Source organism: Phyllobates terribilis, unplaced genomic scaffold (genome assembly GCF_046119375.1).
Source record: "Phyllobates terribilis strain yellow unplaced genomic scaffold, ASM4611937v1 Scaffold_416__1_contigs__length_1633014, whole genome shotgun sequence".
NCBI lineage: Eukaryota > Metazoa > Chordata > Amphibia > Anura > Dendrobatidae > Phyllobates > Phyllobates terribilis.
Window position 1 is genome coordinate 874,449 of NW_027363176.1, and position 15,366 is coordinate 889,814.

At 44.7% G+C, this 15,366-nt stretch overlaps 7 non-coding genes and 1 pseudogene across 7 annotated transcripts; all 8 read right to left on the minus strand.

Annotated features, from left to right (window-relative positions):
* Positions 1-491: 491 nt before the first annotated feature.
* LOC141227610 (U2 spliceosomal RNA) lies at positions 492-682 on the minus strand. Its single transcript, XR_012294599.1, has one exon. It is a non-coding gene; the product is annotated as a U2 spliceosomal RNA (small nuclear RNA).
* A 1,115-nt stretch (positions 683-1,797) lies between these two features.
* LOC141227611 (U2 spliceosomal RNA) lies at positions 1,798-1,988 on the minus strand. Its single transcript, XR_012294600.1, has one exon. It is a non-coding gene; the product is annotated as a U2 spliceosomal RNA (small nuclear RNA).
* A 1,115-nt stretch (positions 1,989-3,103) lies between these two features.
* Positions 3,104-3,297, minus strand: LOC141227183 (U2 spliceosomal RNA). Its single transcript, XR_012294280.1, has one exon. It is a non-coding gene; the product is annotated as a U2 spliceosomal RNA (small nuclear RNA).
* Positions 3,298-9,366: 6,069 nt separating this feature from the next.
* LOC141227124 (U2 spliceosomal RNA) lies at positions 9,367-9,550 on the minus strand. The gene has a single exon (XR_012294231.1). It is a non-coding gene; the product is annotated as a U2 spliceosomal RNA (small nuclear RNA).
* Positions 9,551-10,074: 524 nt separating this feature from the next.
* Positions 10,075-10,190, minus strand: LOC141227308 (U2 spliceosomal RNA; annotated as a pseudogene).
* Positions 10,191-11,299: 1,109 nt separating this feature from the next.
* On the minus strand, positions 11,300-11,490 carry LOC141227612 (U2 spliceosomal RNA). Its single transcript, XR_012294601.1, has one exon. It is a non-coding gene; the product is annotated as a U2 spliceosomal RNA (small nuclear RNA).
* A 1,115-nt stretch (positions 11,491-12,605) lies between these two features.
* LOC141227613 (U2 spliceosomal RNA) lies at positions 12,606-12,796 on the minus strand. The gene has a single exon (XR_012294602.1). It is a non-coding gene; the product is annotated as a U2 spliceosomal RNA (small nuclear RNA).
* Positions 12,797-13,911: 1,115 nt separating this feature from the next.
* On the minus strand, positions 13,912-14,104 carry LOC141227130 (U2 spliceosomal RNA). Its single transcript, XR_012294237.1, has one exon. It is a non-coding gene; the product is annotated as a U2 spliceosomal RNA (small nuclear RNA).
* Positions 14,105-15,366: the final 1,262 nt, after the last annotated feature.

Consider the following 15,366-nt stretch of genomic DNA (forward strand, 5'->3'; position numbering starts at 1 on the left):
CGTTTCAGAAAAGGCATTGTAGCAAACCAAAAAAGAAATTTTAAGCGCAGCAGAGTAACCAGCGCACATACCTGTTAGCTCAGGTGAGTTTAAAAGGCTGCTGTTGATAACAAGGGCATTTGCTAAATAGATGGTGTGTGTGCAACAATATACTGAAAGGTCAATTATATTGTGCAGCTTATCTCACCACCTGTAGTTATTTAGGTGAAAGCTCCAAAATGCTTGCCTAATATGTCTGTTTATCCAAAAGGAAGTAAAAAGGGAGAGCTAGAAAGATAGCATTGCATCACATTACATGGCAATGCAATGCACAGTTGCTGAAGTTGAACCAAAATGAGCTTGTAATCTGGCTTCTGCAACTTTGAACATGAAAAATCCAATGAGGAGAAGAAAAGCAAAGCCAAAGAGTCCATCCCAAAATCCGACAAACAAGCAAAATGAACAAAAAACATTGAATTCAATTCTTTCTGATTTTAGAAACTGCATTAAAGAAGGGGTGCACCGGTCCTGGAGATACTGCAATACCAGGTCAATGCGTGGAGTGGACAGAGCAAGCTCTTTTTCCATCTCCCTGTTCTAAAAATCCATTTAATATATGGTCCCCAGATAGGGGACGTATCAGATATTAAACTGATAAGAACAGATACTACACTTGATCTTAGCCAAAAGGCCGAGAAGCGATAACCAGAATTGGTTTCAAACTACGGAGCCACCCAAGGATCCTGAAAAGTCCATTTGTGGAGATGAGCTCCTGGACTCCCGTTAAGAAGACATGTTGTCAACCTCTAGATCCCTTACATGCCTGCACTTTTCGGCTTGCTGCTGCTGCAATCCACGCGTTTTAGATCTGCATAACTCCACCTCTTTAAACACAGCACCTTCACCCCCTGCTGTTCCCACCCGCCTCAACACCGTTGGAAGGGAGGAGAACCAATTAAGGCGGGGGGTGGGGTGGAACGAGCAGCTGTCTACCCTTAGCAGGAGGGCTCCTGATTACATACCTCTCCTGCTGCTGCTGCTGCTGGCTGTCCAGCAGCAGACTGAAGGTGGCTGCTGCTGTGCACAGGTATATAAAGGCTCAGAGCCTATTATGACACGCGCAGCCAGCGTTCCATTGCCACATTCCATCTACTGCAGGCAGGATACCTGGCTGGCTGAATGTCGCTGAGAAGCTCACAGAGACCGCCATAAGCAACAGTTTAACAGAATGCCACAGACTAATCAACCAAACTTTTTGGGTTGGGTTCTCTTTTATAGTCTGCAGGCATTAAATGAAAGAAGTCAGTGTTCCAGCAGAAGGAGACAACGTTTCAGAAAAGGCATTGTAGCAAACCAAAAAAGAAATTTTAAGCGCAGTAGAGTAACCAGCGCACATACCTGTTAGCTCAGGTGAGTTTAAAAGGCTGCTGTTGATAACAAGGGCATTTGCTAAATAGATGGTGTGTGTGCAACAATATACTGAAAGGTCAATTATATTGTGCAGCTTATCTCACCACCTGTAGTTATTTAGGTGAAAGCTCCAAAATGCTTGCCTAATATGTCTGTTTATCCAAAAGGAAGTAAAAAGGGAGAGCTAGAAAGATAGCATTGCATCACATTACATGGCAATGCAATGCACAGTTGCTGAAGTTGAACCAAAATGAGCTTGTAATCTGGCTTCTGCAACTTTGAACATGAAAAATCCAATGAGGAGAAGAAAAGCAAAGCCAAAGAGTCCATCCCAAAATCCGACAAACAAGCAAAATGAACAAAAAACATTGAATTCAATTCTTTCTGATTTTAGAAACTGCATTAAAGAAGGGGTGCACCGGTCCTGGAGATACTGCAATACCAGGTCAATGCGTGGAGTGGACAGAGCAAGCTCTTTTTCCATCTCCCTGTTCTAAAAATCCATTTAATATATGGTCCCCAGATAGGGGACGTATCAGATATTAAACTGATAAGAACAGATACTACACTTGATCTTAGCCAAAAGGCCGAGAAGCGATAACCAGAATTGGTTTCAAACTACGGAGCCACCCAAGGATCCTGAAAAGTCCATTTGTGGAGATGAGCTCCTGGACTCCCGTTAAGAAGACATGTTGTCAACCTCTAGATCCCTTACATGCCTGCACTTTTCGGCTTGCTGCTGCTGCAATCCACGCGTTTTAGATCTGCATAACTCCACCTCTTTAAACACAGCACCTTCACCCCCTGCTGTTCCCACCCGCCTCAACACCGTTGGAAGGGAGGAGAACCAATTAAGGCGGGGGGTGGGGTGGAACGAGCAGCTGTCTACCCTTAGCAGGAGGGCTCCTGATTACATACCTCTCCTGCTGCTGCTGCTGCTGGCTGTCCAGCAGCAGACTGAAGGTGGCTGCTGCTGTGCACAGGTATATAAAGGCTCAGAGCCTATTATGACACGCGCAGCCAGCGTTCCATTGCCACATTCCATCTACTGCAGGCAGGATACCTGGCTGGCTGAATGTCGCTGAGAAGCTCACAGAGACCGCCATAAGCAACAGTTTAACAGAATGCCACAGACTAATCAACCAAACTTTTTGGGTTGGGTTCTCTTTTATAGTCTGCAGGCATTAAATGAAAGAAGTCAGTGTTCCAGCAGAAGGAGACAACGTTTCAGAAAAGGCATTGTAGCAAACCAAAAAAGAAATTTTAAGCGCAGCAGAGTAACCAGCGCACATACCTGTTAGCTCAGGTGAGTTTAAAAGGCTGCTGTTGATAACAAGGGCATTTGCTAAATAGATGGTGTGTGTGCAACAATATACTGAAAGGTCAATTATATTGTGCAGCTTATCTCACCACCTGTAGATATTTAGGTGAAAGCTCCAAAATGCTTGCCTAATATGTCTGTTTATCCAAAAGGAAGTAAAAAGGGAGAGCTAGAAAGATAGCATTGCATCACATTACATGGCAATGCAATGCACAGTTGCTGAAGTTGAACCAAAATGAGCTTGTAATCTGGCTTCTGCAACTTTGAACATGAAAAATCCAATGAGGAGAAGAAAAGCAAAGCCAAAGAGTCCATCCCAAAATCCGACAAACAAGCAAAATGAACAAAAAACATTGAATTCAATTCTTTCTGATTTTAGAAACTGCATTAAAGAAGGGGTGCACCGGTCCTGGAGATACTGCAATACCAGGTCAATGCGTGGAGTGGACAGAGCAAGCTCTTTTTCCATCTCCCTGTTCTAAAAATCCATTTAATATATGGTCCCCAGATAGGGGACATATCAGATATTAAACTGATAAGAACAGATTTTTTTCTTTTTCCTCAGATTAAGACCCACATTAATTTATGCATCATAGCGCATATTCACATAACGGGTTCTCAAATCATCATTCGGAAAACCAAAAACAAAATCCCAAAAAACACAACCCTGCAATTAACTGTTACTTACTGTAAGAAGTCCAATGTGAAAAGTTCCAGAGTGCTTCTGCTGCTGTCTCACCATACTTCTTTTTATCCAATAAATAGGCATAAAACAGTCTAGCAAGAAAAATCTTTCTGCATTCCATGGGGGAAAAAACAATCTTTTTAAAAATCACCAAATTCCGAACGTCCCATAAAACCTCTTTATATATGACAAAAATAATCCAGCTTGCCCGCTTCCTTTGCGAGTACTTAAAATCTTGACCTATTAAAATCCTTTCAAAATCGAAACAATGAAAACCAACTAAAGCAACAAACATACGTGACAACAAGGTAAAAACTTTTTTAGCAAAAAAACAGTCCCAAAAAATATGCTGTATTGTTTCCACCTTATTGCAACCTTCCCTAGGACATAGTTCTTGAACCTTTATCCCCCGGTCATTCAAAAAAGCCCTTGTTGGCAAGCATCCATGCAACGCCATCCAGTTTACATCCTTCTGTCTGTTGCTGATTCCACGCAGGAAAAAAAGCTTCCACACCTGTCCAGACTGTGCATTATTACAAAACGGCACATCACATAACATCTCCTTCTTCTTAATACCTGAGACAATCAGTTTTTTGTCCGGTCTAACCATGGAGCTTATCCCATTTTGATCATAGAAGGACCTAAGCACCACATAAAAAAACGGTATCACAAACGAAACTGGTTTTCTTAAATCCTTCTCACACCAGCTCCATTTCTGGAAAAGCCGTCCTGCTAAATATTTGCACATGTCCGCAGTCCTGTTATTGCACTGGGATAATTTATAAATGTTCAAAAAATAATGCATTCTTAAAAATAAGTCAATGTTAGGAAAATCACAACCCCCATTTTCCACAGAACACATAACCATTCCTCTTCTTAGTTTCTCCATTTTGGATCCCCAAAAAAACACAAACAGTTTCCTTGTCACTCTCTTTGTCCAAAGCACAGCAGGTGGGAAAATCAAAGCAGTGTACAGCAGAAGCGGGAGAATCACAGACTTGATTACCAGCACTTTCCCTCTCAGCGACAGGTTCCTTAGTTTCCAAAAGTTCAACTTCTGATCCATTTTGTCTTCTAGAATCTTCAGGCTGCTTTTCCCTTTCAGTTCCTTCTCAAAGATGACACCAAGAACCTCAATTTCCTCCCTACTCTCCACTCCTGCCACGTTAACCTCAACCTGCCTCCCAAAGTTACAAAGCTGGCACTTTCCCCAATTCACCGCCATACCAGCCACACAACAAAAAATCCTTACGTGCAAATTCACTCTATTGAGATCCGCCTGTGAACCACAAGTAAAAACAATATCATCCATATAACTTAAAGACTTGACTGGACCCCCGGATCCCCCAGGAATAAAAACACCAGCCACACACTTGTCAACTTGCACACTTTTTAAAAGGGCCTCCACCACACAGATAAAAAGAATTGGTGACAGGGGACAACCCTGCCTAACTCCCGATAAAATATTAAAACTGGAACTCACATGCCCATTAACTAAAATCTGGCTACTGACCCCACAATAAAAACTCTTAATGACCATCAATAATTTATCCGGAACACCAAGGTGACTTAAAGCAGAGAACAAAAATCTATGTGATATTTTATCAAAGGCTTTCTCCAGGTCCACCGACTGTAACAAAAGAGCATTCTTATTCAAATTAGCCTGATAAATTAAGTCTCTTAGAAGCAGCAAATTATCTGAAATTTTCCTACCAGGCACTGCACATGCCTGATACTCCCCCACCATATCACCTATCACATCTGCCAGTCTACCAGCCACAATTTTAGAAATAATTTTGTAATCACTGTTTAACAATGTTATGGGCCTCCAATTTTTAATATCCCTCATGTCCCCTTTCTTATGAATCAGCGTAACAATCCCCCTACGCATAGAAACCGATAAAATCCCATGAGTAAAACCATATTGCACCACCCGGGAAAACTCCACACCTATAATATCCCAAAATCTAACATAAAATTCAGCAGGAAGACCATCACAGCCTGGCGTCTTGCCTTTCGCCAAGCCATCCACTGCCCGTCTAATTTCATCTTTCCCAACCTCCTCACTTAAAAACCCAATTTTCTCCTCAGGAATATTATTAGTTAATACTTTGCAATAATCATTAATTTCCGCATCACTGGCTCTACTATCGTTAGAGAAGAGTGTTTCATAAAAGGAAAGAATACTGCCAATCATCTCATCCCCAGATACCTCCCCTGCAGGAGAAAAAACAGACTTAAAAACCCCTTTAGGTTTAAAACATTTTTTAAAAAAGTATCTCGAACATTGCTCATTTTCCTCCATGTGCTTTATTTTTGCCTTAAACATAATAGTCTTCCCTTTTTCAATAAGTATCTTCTTCAGTTCGTCCTTCAAATCTGCAATCTCTTTATCCACCTCCATCCCCGCTCTCTTAAACTTATGGAGTACTTCCAATTTTGAAATAACAGCAGCATCATGATCCCTTTTGGCTTTCGCTCTCCTAAAACACACCCCTTTAAAATAACATGCAAATTTCTCCTTAGCCCAGTCCCACCACTCTAGCAAATCTTTAAAAAGGTGCTGTTCAGACACACAAGACAAAAACACTTTATTAAAACCAACCTTAACACTCTCCTCTTCCAGCAGGCTTACGTTCAGCTTCCAGAGTCCCTTTCCAAAAGCCAGGGACTCAGCTATACACAGATCTACCACTATCATCTTGTGGTCAGAAAAAGTCGTCATCACGTGGTTGCACTTGGCCACCTTAATCCCTTCAGACATAAAAACATAGTCAATTCGGGAAACACTACGTCCACTATCTGATATGTATGTGAACTTATCACTTGGCCCAACCATCAGACCAGCATCCGTGTAGCGTAAATCCTGCACAATCTGATTTAAAATATTAGACGTAACATCAGTCCTACCTTCCGTAGAGCTCTTACGATCTTTTGCGGATCTGACACAATTAAAATCTCCAGCCACTATAGTGAAGTCTCTGCCTGGTAAAAACAACTTTAGAGACTCCAAAAACCCAACTCTTGCTTGTTTATCAGCAGGGGCATAAACATTAAAAACCCGTACCCGCTGACCTAAAAAATCCACTAATAAAAACAAACATCTCCCAGGTATGATTACTTTAAACTCTAAAACCTTTAGACTGGAATTACACAGTAAAATGCCCACCCCTTCATTCCTGTTTTCTGAGCATGGGGACCAAAAAGATTGCCCCTTATTCCACTCACTCTCATGCGGGGCAGATTTAATTACACATTCCTGCAGACAGACAATATCTGCATTCACACTCTCAATGTACTCCAGTATCCCTGCTCTCCTACAAGCAGAACCAATCCCTCGTACATTCAGAGAAGCAACACACATCGCCATCATAACAACAGGAAAAAATCTCCACCATACCCGATCCATCATGAACCAGGAGAAAACCCACTCCTGCCACCCACTTTTCTACGTATATCAGGCGACTCAGAACTCGAGTCCCTGTTAGAATAACCTGGTCTTAGGGAGACTGGATCTTCCTGCCCCCCAGACCAACACCCCTCCACCTTACTTCTTTTAATCACGGAGGCATAACTCTCCTCCTTGCCATCATCTTCCTCCTCATTTTCACTCCAATCACTGTTAACCCTATCACGCTGCTGAGGGGTTATAGTTCCATCCGAATCAGAATCCTCCTCCTCCAAAACCTCCATTTCCTCACCCCCATCTCTTCCCAAAACAGGATTCACTGACTCCGCCATATTAGACAAATCCATCCCATCACCCGGGCCATGCACATCAGCTACTTTGTTTATTACTTCCAGCCCCTCCCTCAAACCAACTTTCTTCTGGCTCCGCCCCTTTTCCTCCATCTTGGGCACCGCATGGTCTCTTCCCCTACCACCATCTTGTTTTTGGCTTTCCCCCTCTGAGTCTGAGCCTTCGCCCTCCTCCCCACTTTCCTGCCGAGTCTTCTTCTGCCTCTCTTCAGCGTCCACCTGTGACCTAGGAATCTGAGCCCACAATCTACATTTCCTTGCAAGGTGATCTGCATGTCCACACAAATCACACACCTTATTCATTGGGCAACCACTTGCAACATGCCCAGATTTCCCACAACCTCTACAAACATCACCTTGCACTGGACAATCTTTCTGAACATGTCCAAACTCATGACACTTCCTACAATATTCCATCTGTCCATTATAAAAACAAAATCCCCTTTCTCCTCCGATAGAAAACTGTGCAGGAATGCTCTTGGCACCCCCAATAGCTCTATCATCCGGTCTCAGTTTTACAACATATCTCCTCTTGCCATTTAGATAATTGTATTTGTTCTTCATTCTTCCCAAAAATTTAACCTCACTACAATACCGAGCTAAAAAATTGGAAACAGTCTCATCCGGAACTTTAGGGTTATACATGTGCACAACCACATACTTATATGTCTGCTGGAACAGAGGTTCCAGTGCAATAAACTCTAGGCATTTCAATTCCTTTTCTTCCTTCATTCGTACCAACTCCATGTAGACTCTCTGGCAAATACTCAAAGAAACAAAAGTGATATCATAAATTCCTTGTTTCTGAAAATCCTGCGGTGCCAATACATCCGTTACCTTCAAGCCATTAATGTTCTTCAAGACATCAACGCAAACTTGGTCCAAACCGATTTCTCCTTCATGACCTGCAGCCACCTTCAGACGGACCGAGTCCTCTAATCCACGTGTTTTCTCCACCATTTTTACAGCAGATAAACACAATCGCCGCTCAATCGCACACTAGGGCCCCACAAGGGGGAACCCCAGTCACAACTGCCCTCCAAACAACACCAGCAGCAGAAAACCACCACTGATCTTGCCAAAAGGCTGAGAAGCGATAACCAGAATTGGTTTCAAACTACGGAGCCACCCAAGGATCCTGAAAAGTCCATTTGTGGAGATGAGCTCCTGGACTCCCGTTAAGAAGACATGTTGTCAACCTCTAGATCCCTTACATGCCTGCACTTTTCGGCTTGCTGCTGCTGCAATCCACGCGTTTTAGATCTGCATAACTCCACCTCTTTAAACACAGCACCTTCACCCCCTGCTGTTCCCACCCGCCTCAACACCGTTGGAAGGAAGGAGAACCAATTAAGGCGGGGGGTGGGGTGGAACGAGCAGCTGTCTACCCTTAGCAGGAGGGCTCCTGATTACATACCTCTCCTGCTGCTGCTGCTGCTGGCTGTCCAGCAGCAGACTGAAGGTGGCTGCTGCTGTGCACAGGTATATAAAGGCTCAGAGCCTATTATGACACGCGCAGCCAGCGTTCCATTGCCACATTCCATCTACTGCAGGCAGGATACCTGGCTGGCTGAATGTCGCTGAGAAGCTCACAGAGACCGCCATAAGCAACAGTTTAACAGAATGCCACAGACTAATCAACCAAACTTTTTGGGTTGGGTTCTCTTTTATAGTCTGCAGGCATTAAATGAAAGAAGTCAGTGTTCCAGCAGAAGGAGACAACGTTTCAGAAAAGGCATTGTAGCAAACCAAAAAAGAAATTTTAAGCGCAGCAGAGTAACCAGCGCACATACCTGTTAGCTCAGGTGAGTTTAAAAGGCTGCTGTTGATAACAAGGGCATTTGCTAAATAGATGGTGTGTGTGCAACAATATACTGAAAGTCAATTATATTGTGCAGCTTATCTCACCACCTGTAGTTATTTAGGTGAAAGCTCCAAAATGCTTGCCTAATATGTCTGTTTATCCAAAAGGAAGTAAAAAGGGAGAGCTAGAAAGATAGCATTGCATCACATTACATGGCAATGCAATGCACAGTTGCTGAAGTTGAACCAAAATGAGCTTGTAATCTGGCTTCTGCAACTTTGAACATGAAAAATCCAATGAGGAGAAGAAAAGCAAAGCCAAAGAGTCCATCCCAAAATCCGACAAACAAGCAAAATGAACAAAAAACATTGAATTCAATTCTTTCTGATTTTAGAAACTGCATTAAAGAAGGGGTGCACCGGTCCTGGAGATACTGCAATACCAGGTCAATGCGTGGAGTGGACAGAGCAAGCTCTTTTTCCATCTCCCTGTTCTAAAAATCCATTTAATATATGGTCCCCAGATAGGGGACGTATCAGATATTAAACTGATAAGAACAGATTTTTTTTGATTGAAGCTGCATCCAAGGCACTGAAAAATGTGACCGAAGTCACACCAAAACAGCGCACGAGGCGAGGATTCATGTGGACCCTTCCCGGAGGAGAGGGTCCCCAATAAACCATCCCCATCCCTCTGAGCCAGAAGGCCACAGCGAGGGTCAGGGATCTCCGATGCTCTCCCTAGCCGAAGCCGGAGAAGAGCCGTTTTCGTGCTCCCAGCTTCCATCTAGGCTGCCACCCTAGTGGAGCTGGAGCCTGTGTTGGTTTCTCAGCCCAAAGCTGACCGGACCTCCGACCGGGTTTATAAAAATTCCCCTTCCTAGCCCGGAGGCCAGGAATAGGGGGGGTTGCTCAGAAAGTATGATTGGCAAAGGTGCGGCGTGCTACGAAGCCAAGTCTTTCTGGGGTTCCCAGTCCCAGTAAGCTTGGACTCCCACCAGGGCGCCTACTCCTGGGGCACATTGCTCCAAAGCCCTCACACTTACCCAGCCAAGTGACTTCGATCCTGGAGGGCCATGTTTTCCATCAGATAACTCTATGAGCCACCTGGCGTACTAACAAGTGCACCAAACCAGTGTGTAATATGCATCAATTTACTAGGGCAGCCCAAGGACAAAACTGCCTTTTCAAAAGATACTACACTTGATCTTAGCCAAAAGGCCGAGAAGCGATAACCAGAATTGGTTTCAAACTACGGAGCCACCCAAGGATCCTGAAAAGTCCATTTGTGGAGATGAGCTCCTGGACTCCCGTTAAGAAGACATGTTGTCAACCTCTAGATCCCTTACATGCCTGCACTTTTCGGCTTGCTGCTGCTGCAATCCACGCGTTTTAGATCTGCATAACTCCACCTCTTTAAACACAGCACCTTCACCCCCTGCTGTTCCCACCCGCCTCAACACCGTTGGAAGGGAGGAGAACCAATTAAGGCGGGGGGTGGGGTGGAACGAGCAGCTGTCTACCCTTAGCAGGAGGGCTCCTGATTACATACCTCTCCTGCTGCTGCTGGCTGTCCAGCAGCAGACTGAAGGTGGCTGCTGCTGTGCACAGGTATATAAAGGCTCAGAGCCTATTATGACACGCGCAGCCAGCGTTCCATTGCCACATTCCATCTACTGCAGGCAGGATACCTGGCTGGCTGAATGTCGCTGAGAAGCTCACAGAGACCGCCATAAGCAACAGTTTAACAGAATGCCACAGACTAATCAACCAAACTTTTTGGGTTGGGTTCTCTTTTATAGTCTGCAGGCATTAAATGAAAGAAGTCAGTGTTCCAGCAGAAGGAGACAACGTTTCAGAAAAGGCATTGTAGCAAACCAAAAAAGAAATTTTAAGCGCAGCAGAGTAACCAGCGCACATACCTGTTAGCTCAGGTGAGTTTAAAAGGCTGCTGTTGATAACAAGGGCATTTGCTAAATAGATGGTGTGTGTGCAACAATATACTGAAAGGTCAATTATATTGTGCAGCTTATCTCACCACCTGTAGTTATTTAGGTGAAAGCTCCAAAATGCTTGCCTAATATGTCTGTTTATCCAAAAGGAAGTAAAAAGGGAGAGCTAGAAAGATAGCATTGCATCACATTACATGGCAATGCAATGCACAGTTGCTGAAGTTGAACCAAAATGAGCTTGTAATCTGGCTTCTGCAACTTTGAACATGAAAAATCCAATGAGGAGAAGAAAAGCAAAGCCAAAGAGTCCATCCCAAAATCCGACAAACAAGCAAAATGAACAAAAAACATTGAATTCAATTCTTTCTGATTTTAGAAACTGCATTAAAGAAGGGGTGCACCGGTCCTGGAGATACTGCAATACCAGGTCAATGCGTGGAGTGGACAGAGCAAGCTCTTTTTCCATCTCCCTGTTCTAAAAATCCATTTAATATATGGTCCCCAGATAGGGGACGTATCAGATATTAAACTGATAAGAACAGATACTACACTTGATCTTAGCCAAAAGGCCGAGAAGCGATAACCAGAATTGGTTTCAAACTACGGAGCCACCCAAGGATCCTGAAAAGTCCATTTGTGGAGATGAGCTCCTGGACTCCCGTTAAGAAGACATGTTGTCAACCTCTAGATCCCTTACATGCCTGCACTTTTCGGCTTGCTGCTGCTGCAATCCACGCGTTTTAGATCTGCATAACTCCACCTCTTTAAACACAGCACCTTCACCCCCTGCTGTTCCCACCCGCCTCAACACCGTTGGAAGGGAGGAGAACCAATTAAGGCGGGGGGTGGGGTGGAACGAGCAGCTGTCTACCCTTAGCAGGAGGGCTCCTGATTACATACCTCTCCTGCTGCTGCTGCTGCTGGCTGTCCAGCAGCAGACTGAAGGTGGCTGCTGCTGTGCACAGGTATATAAAGGCTCAGAGCCTATTATGACACGCGCAGCCAGCGTTCCATTGCCACATTCCATCTACTGCAGGCAGGATACCTGGCTGGCTGAATGTCGCTGAGAAGCTCACAGAGACCGCCATAAGCAACAGTTTAACAGAATGCCACAGACTAATCAACCAAACTTTTTGGGTTGGGTTCTCTTTTATAGTCTGCAGGCATTAAATGAAAGAAGTCAGTGTTCCAGCAGAAGGAGACAACGTTTCAGAAAAGGCATTTTAGCAAACCAAAAAAGAAATTTTAAGCGCAGCAGAGTAACCAGCGCACATACCTGTTAGCTCAGGTGAGTTTAAAAGGCTGCTGTTGATAACAAGGGCATTTGCTAAATAGATGGTGTGTGTGCAACAATATACTGAAAGGTCAATTATATTGTGCAGCTTATCTCACCACCTGTAGTTATTTAGGTGAAAGCTCCAAAATGCTTGCCTAATATGTCTGTTTATCCAAAAGGAAGTAAAAAGGGAGAGCTAGAAAGATAGCATTGCATCACATTACATGGCAATGCAATGCACAGTTGCTGAAGTTGAACCAAAATGAGCTTGTAATCTGGCTTCTGCAACTTTGAACATGAAAAATCCAATGAGGAGAAGAAAAGCAAAACCAAAGAGTCCATCCCAAAATCCGACAAACAAGCAAAATGAACAAAAAACATTGAATTCAATTCTTTCTGATTTTAGAAACTGCATTAAAGAAGGGGTGCACCGGTCCTGGAGATACTGCAATACCAGGTCAATGCGTGGAGTGGACAGAGCAAGCTCTTTTTCCATCTCCCTGTTCTAAAAATCCATTTAATATATGGTCCCCAGATAGGGGACGTATCAGATATTAAACTGATAAGAACAGATACTACACTTGATCTTAGCCAAAAGGCCGAGAAGCGATAACTAGAATTGGTTTCAAACTACGGAGCCACCCAAGGATCCTGAAACGTCCATTTGTGGAGATGAGCTCCTGGACTCCCGTTAAGAAGACATGTTGTCAACCTCTAGATCCCTTACATGCCTGCACTTTTCGGCTTGCTGCTGCTGCAATCCACGCGTTTTAGATCTGCATAACTCCAACTCTTTAAACACAGCACCTTCACCCCCTGCTGTTCCCACCCGCCTCAACACCGTTGGAAGGGAGGAGAACCAATTAAGGCGGTGGGTGGGGTGGAACGAGCAGCTGTCTACCCTTAGCAGGAGGGCTCCTGATTACATACCTCTCCTGCTGCTGCTGCTGCTGGCTGTCCAGCAGCAGACTGAAGGTGGCTGCTGCTGTGCACAGGTATATAAAGGCTCAGAGCCTATTATGACACGCGCAGCCAGCGTTCCATTGCCACATTCCATCTACTGCAGGCAGGATACCTGGCTGGCTGAATGTCGCTGAAAAGCTCACAGAGACCGCCATAAGCAACAGTTTAACAGAATGCCACAGACTAATCAACCAAACTTTTTGGGTTGGGTTCTCTTTTATAGTCTGCAGGCATTAAATGAAAGAAGTCAGTGTTCCAGCAGAAGGAGACAACGTTTCAGAAAAGGCATTGTAGCAAACCAAAAAAGAAATTTTAAGCGCAGCAGAGTAACCAGCGCACATACCTGTTAGCTCAGGTGAGTTTAAAAGGCTGCTGTTGATAACAAGGGCATTTGCTAAATAGATGGTGTGTGTGCAACAATATACTGAAAGGTCAATTATATTGTGCAGCTTATCTCACCACCTGTAGTTATTTAGGTGAAAGCTCCAAAATGCTTGCCTAATATGTCTGTTTATCCAAAAGGAAGTAAAAAGGGAGAGCTAGAAAGATAGCATTGCATCACATTACATGGCAATGCAATGCACAGTTGCTGAAGTTGAACCAAAATGAGCTTGTAATCTGGCTTCTGCAACTTTGAACATGAAAAATCCAATGAGGAGAAGAAAAGCAAAGCCAAAGAGTCCATCCCAAAATCCGACAAACAAGCAAAATGAACAAAAAACATTGAATTCAATTCTTTCTGATTTTAGAAACTGCATTAAAGAAGGGGTGCACCGGTCCTGGAGATACTGCAATACCAGGTCAATGCGTGGAGTGGACAGAGCAAGCTCTTTTTCCATCTCCCTGTTCTAAAAATCCATTTAATATATGGTCCCCAGATAGGGGACGTATCAGATATTAAACTGATAAGAACAGATTTTTTGATTGAATATATCTTTTATTAGCACAAAAAATAAGTTAACAGACAGTGTACAGTGCCGCAGCCCAGTACACACAGAATTCTACATCATATTTACATAGCATGAGGATACGACGCACTAACTAGACACATCACACCCCTATGCTACACAAAACACTCAATCTGAAAGAAAAAGCATGTCAATCAATACAGTACGACGAACCGTGATAAGGGATGGGGATTGGGAAAAAGGGGATGGGGAGGGGAAAATCACAGGCCCGAAGCTTTATTGAAAGACAAGACACATAAGGGGAGAGGGGGAGGAGGGGTTTAGTCCTCGTCCTCCGGACCGTCCATGATGGAATAGTCTCTGAGCAGGCTGTGGATCAGCCTGCGGCAGTCCTGGATGGACATCCTCTCCCTCCTCAAGATGAGCCGGTTCCTGGCGACCCAAACTGCATCCTTGAAGCAGTTCATAAGGCGCCAAGCCTCCTGGATGGCTCCGACGGTATGAACCCCAGGGAAGAGTCCGTAAAGCACAGAATGGTGCGATAGGCTCGCCCTGGGGACAGAGTTCCTCAGGTCGTCCTCAAGTGCAGTCAATAGGCGCTGTGCAAATCCGCAGTCCCAAAAAGTGTGCAAAGATGTTTCCTCCACGAAGGGGCACCTTGGGCAGTACCGGGTCTTGCACAGGTTCCGGGCATGCATGAATGACCGGACGGGCAGTCCGCCCTGAATCGCCATCCACGACAAGTCCTTGTGCCCGTTGGTCAGCCTGTCAGACGACACATTTGTCCACACAGTCTCCAGCGTGTCCTGGTGAAGTCCTGTGATGTTCTCCACGTCATACTTGGCTCTGATTAGCTTGTGGATAGTTTTGGGCTTCCACAAGTCGGGCTTGAGTCCCTCCAGTTGATGCTCCCCCACAAATCGAACGACGTCTCCGTAGAACCATGGCGTCGTCCAGTTGTAGGGGAAGGAGCTGTCCCACTTGTCCCAGCCGAGTCGCCTCCAAAGAGGAAGCAGGAAGAAGCGAGACATGGACCTGCCCGCGGAGCCATTCTTGACTTGCAAAGTCCGGCGGACACAATCACACACAAAAGAGGATCGCAGGAGGGTGGGGATATCTGGAACGCCCTTCCCACCCTTGCGAGGCTCCTTGTACATGACGGCCCGCCTGACTCTGTCCATCTTGGATCCCCAGACAAAGTGAAACACTGTCCTGGTAATGGCCCTGCACACAGTGACGTGTGGGGGCCAGGCCTGCGCCGTGTACTGCAAGACGGGCAGGACCTCATTACGCAGGACGAGTGCCTTACC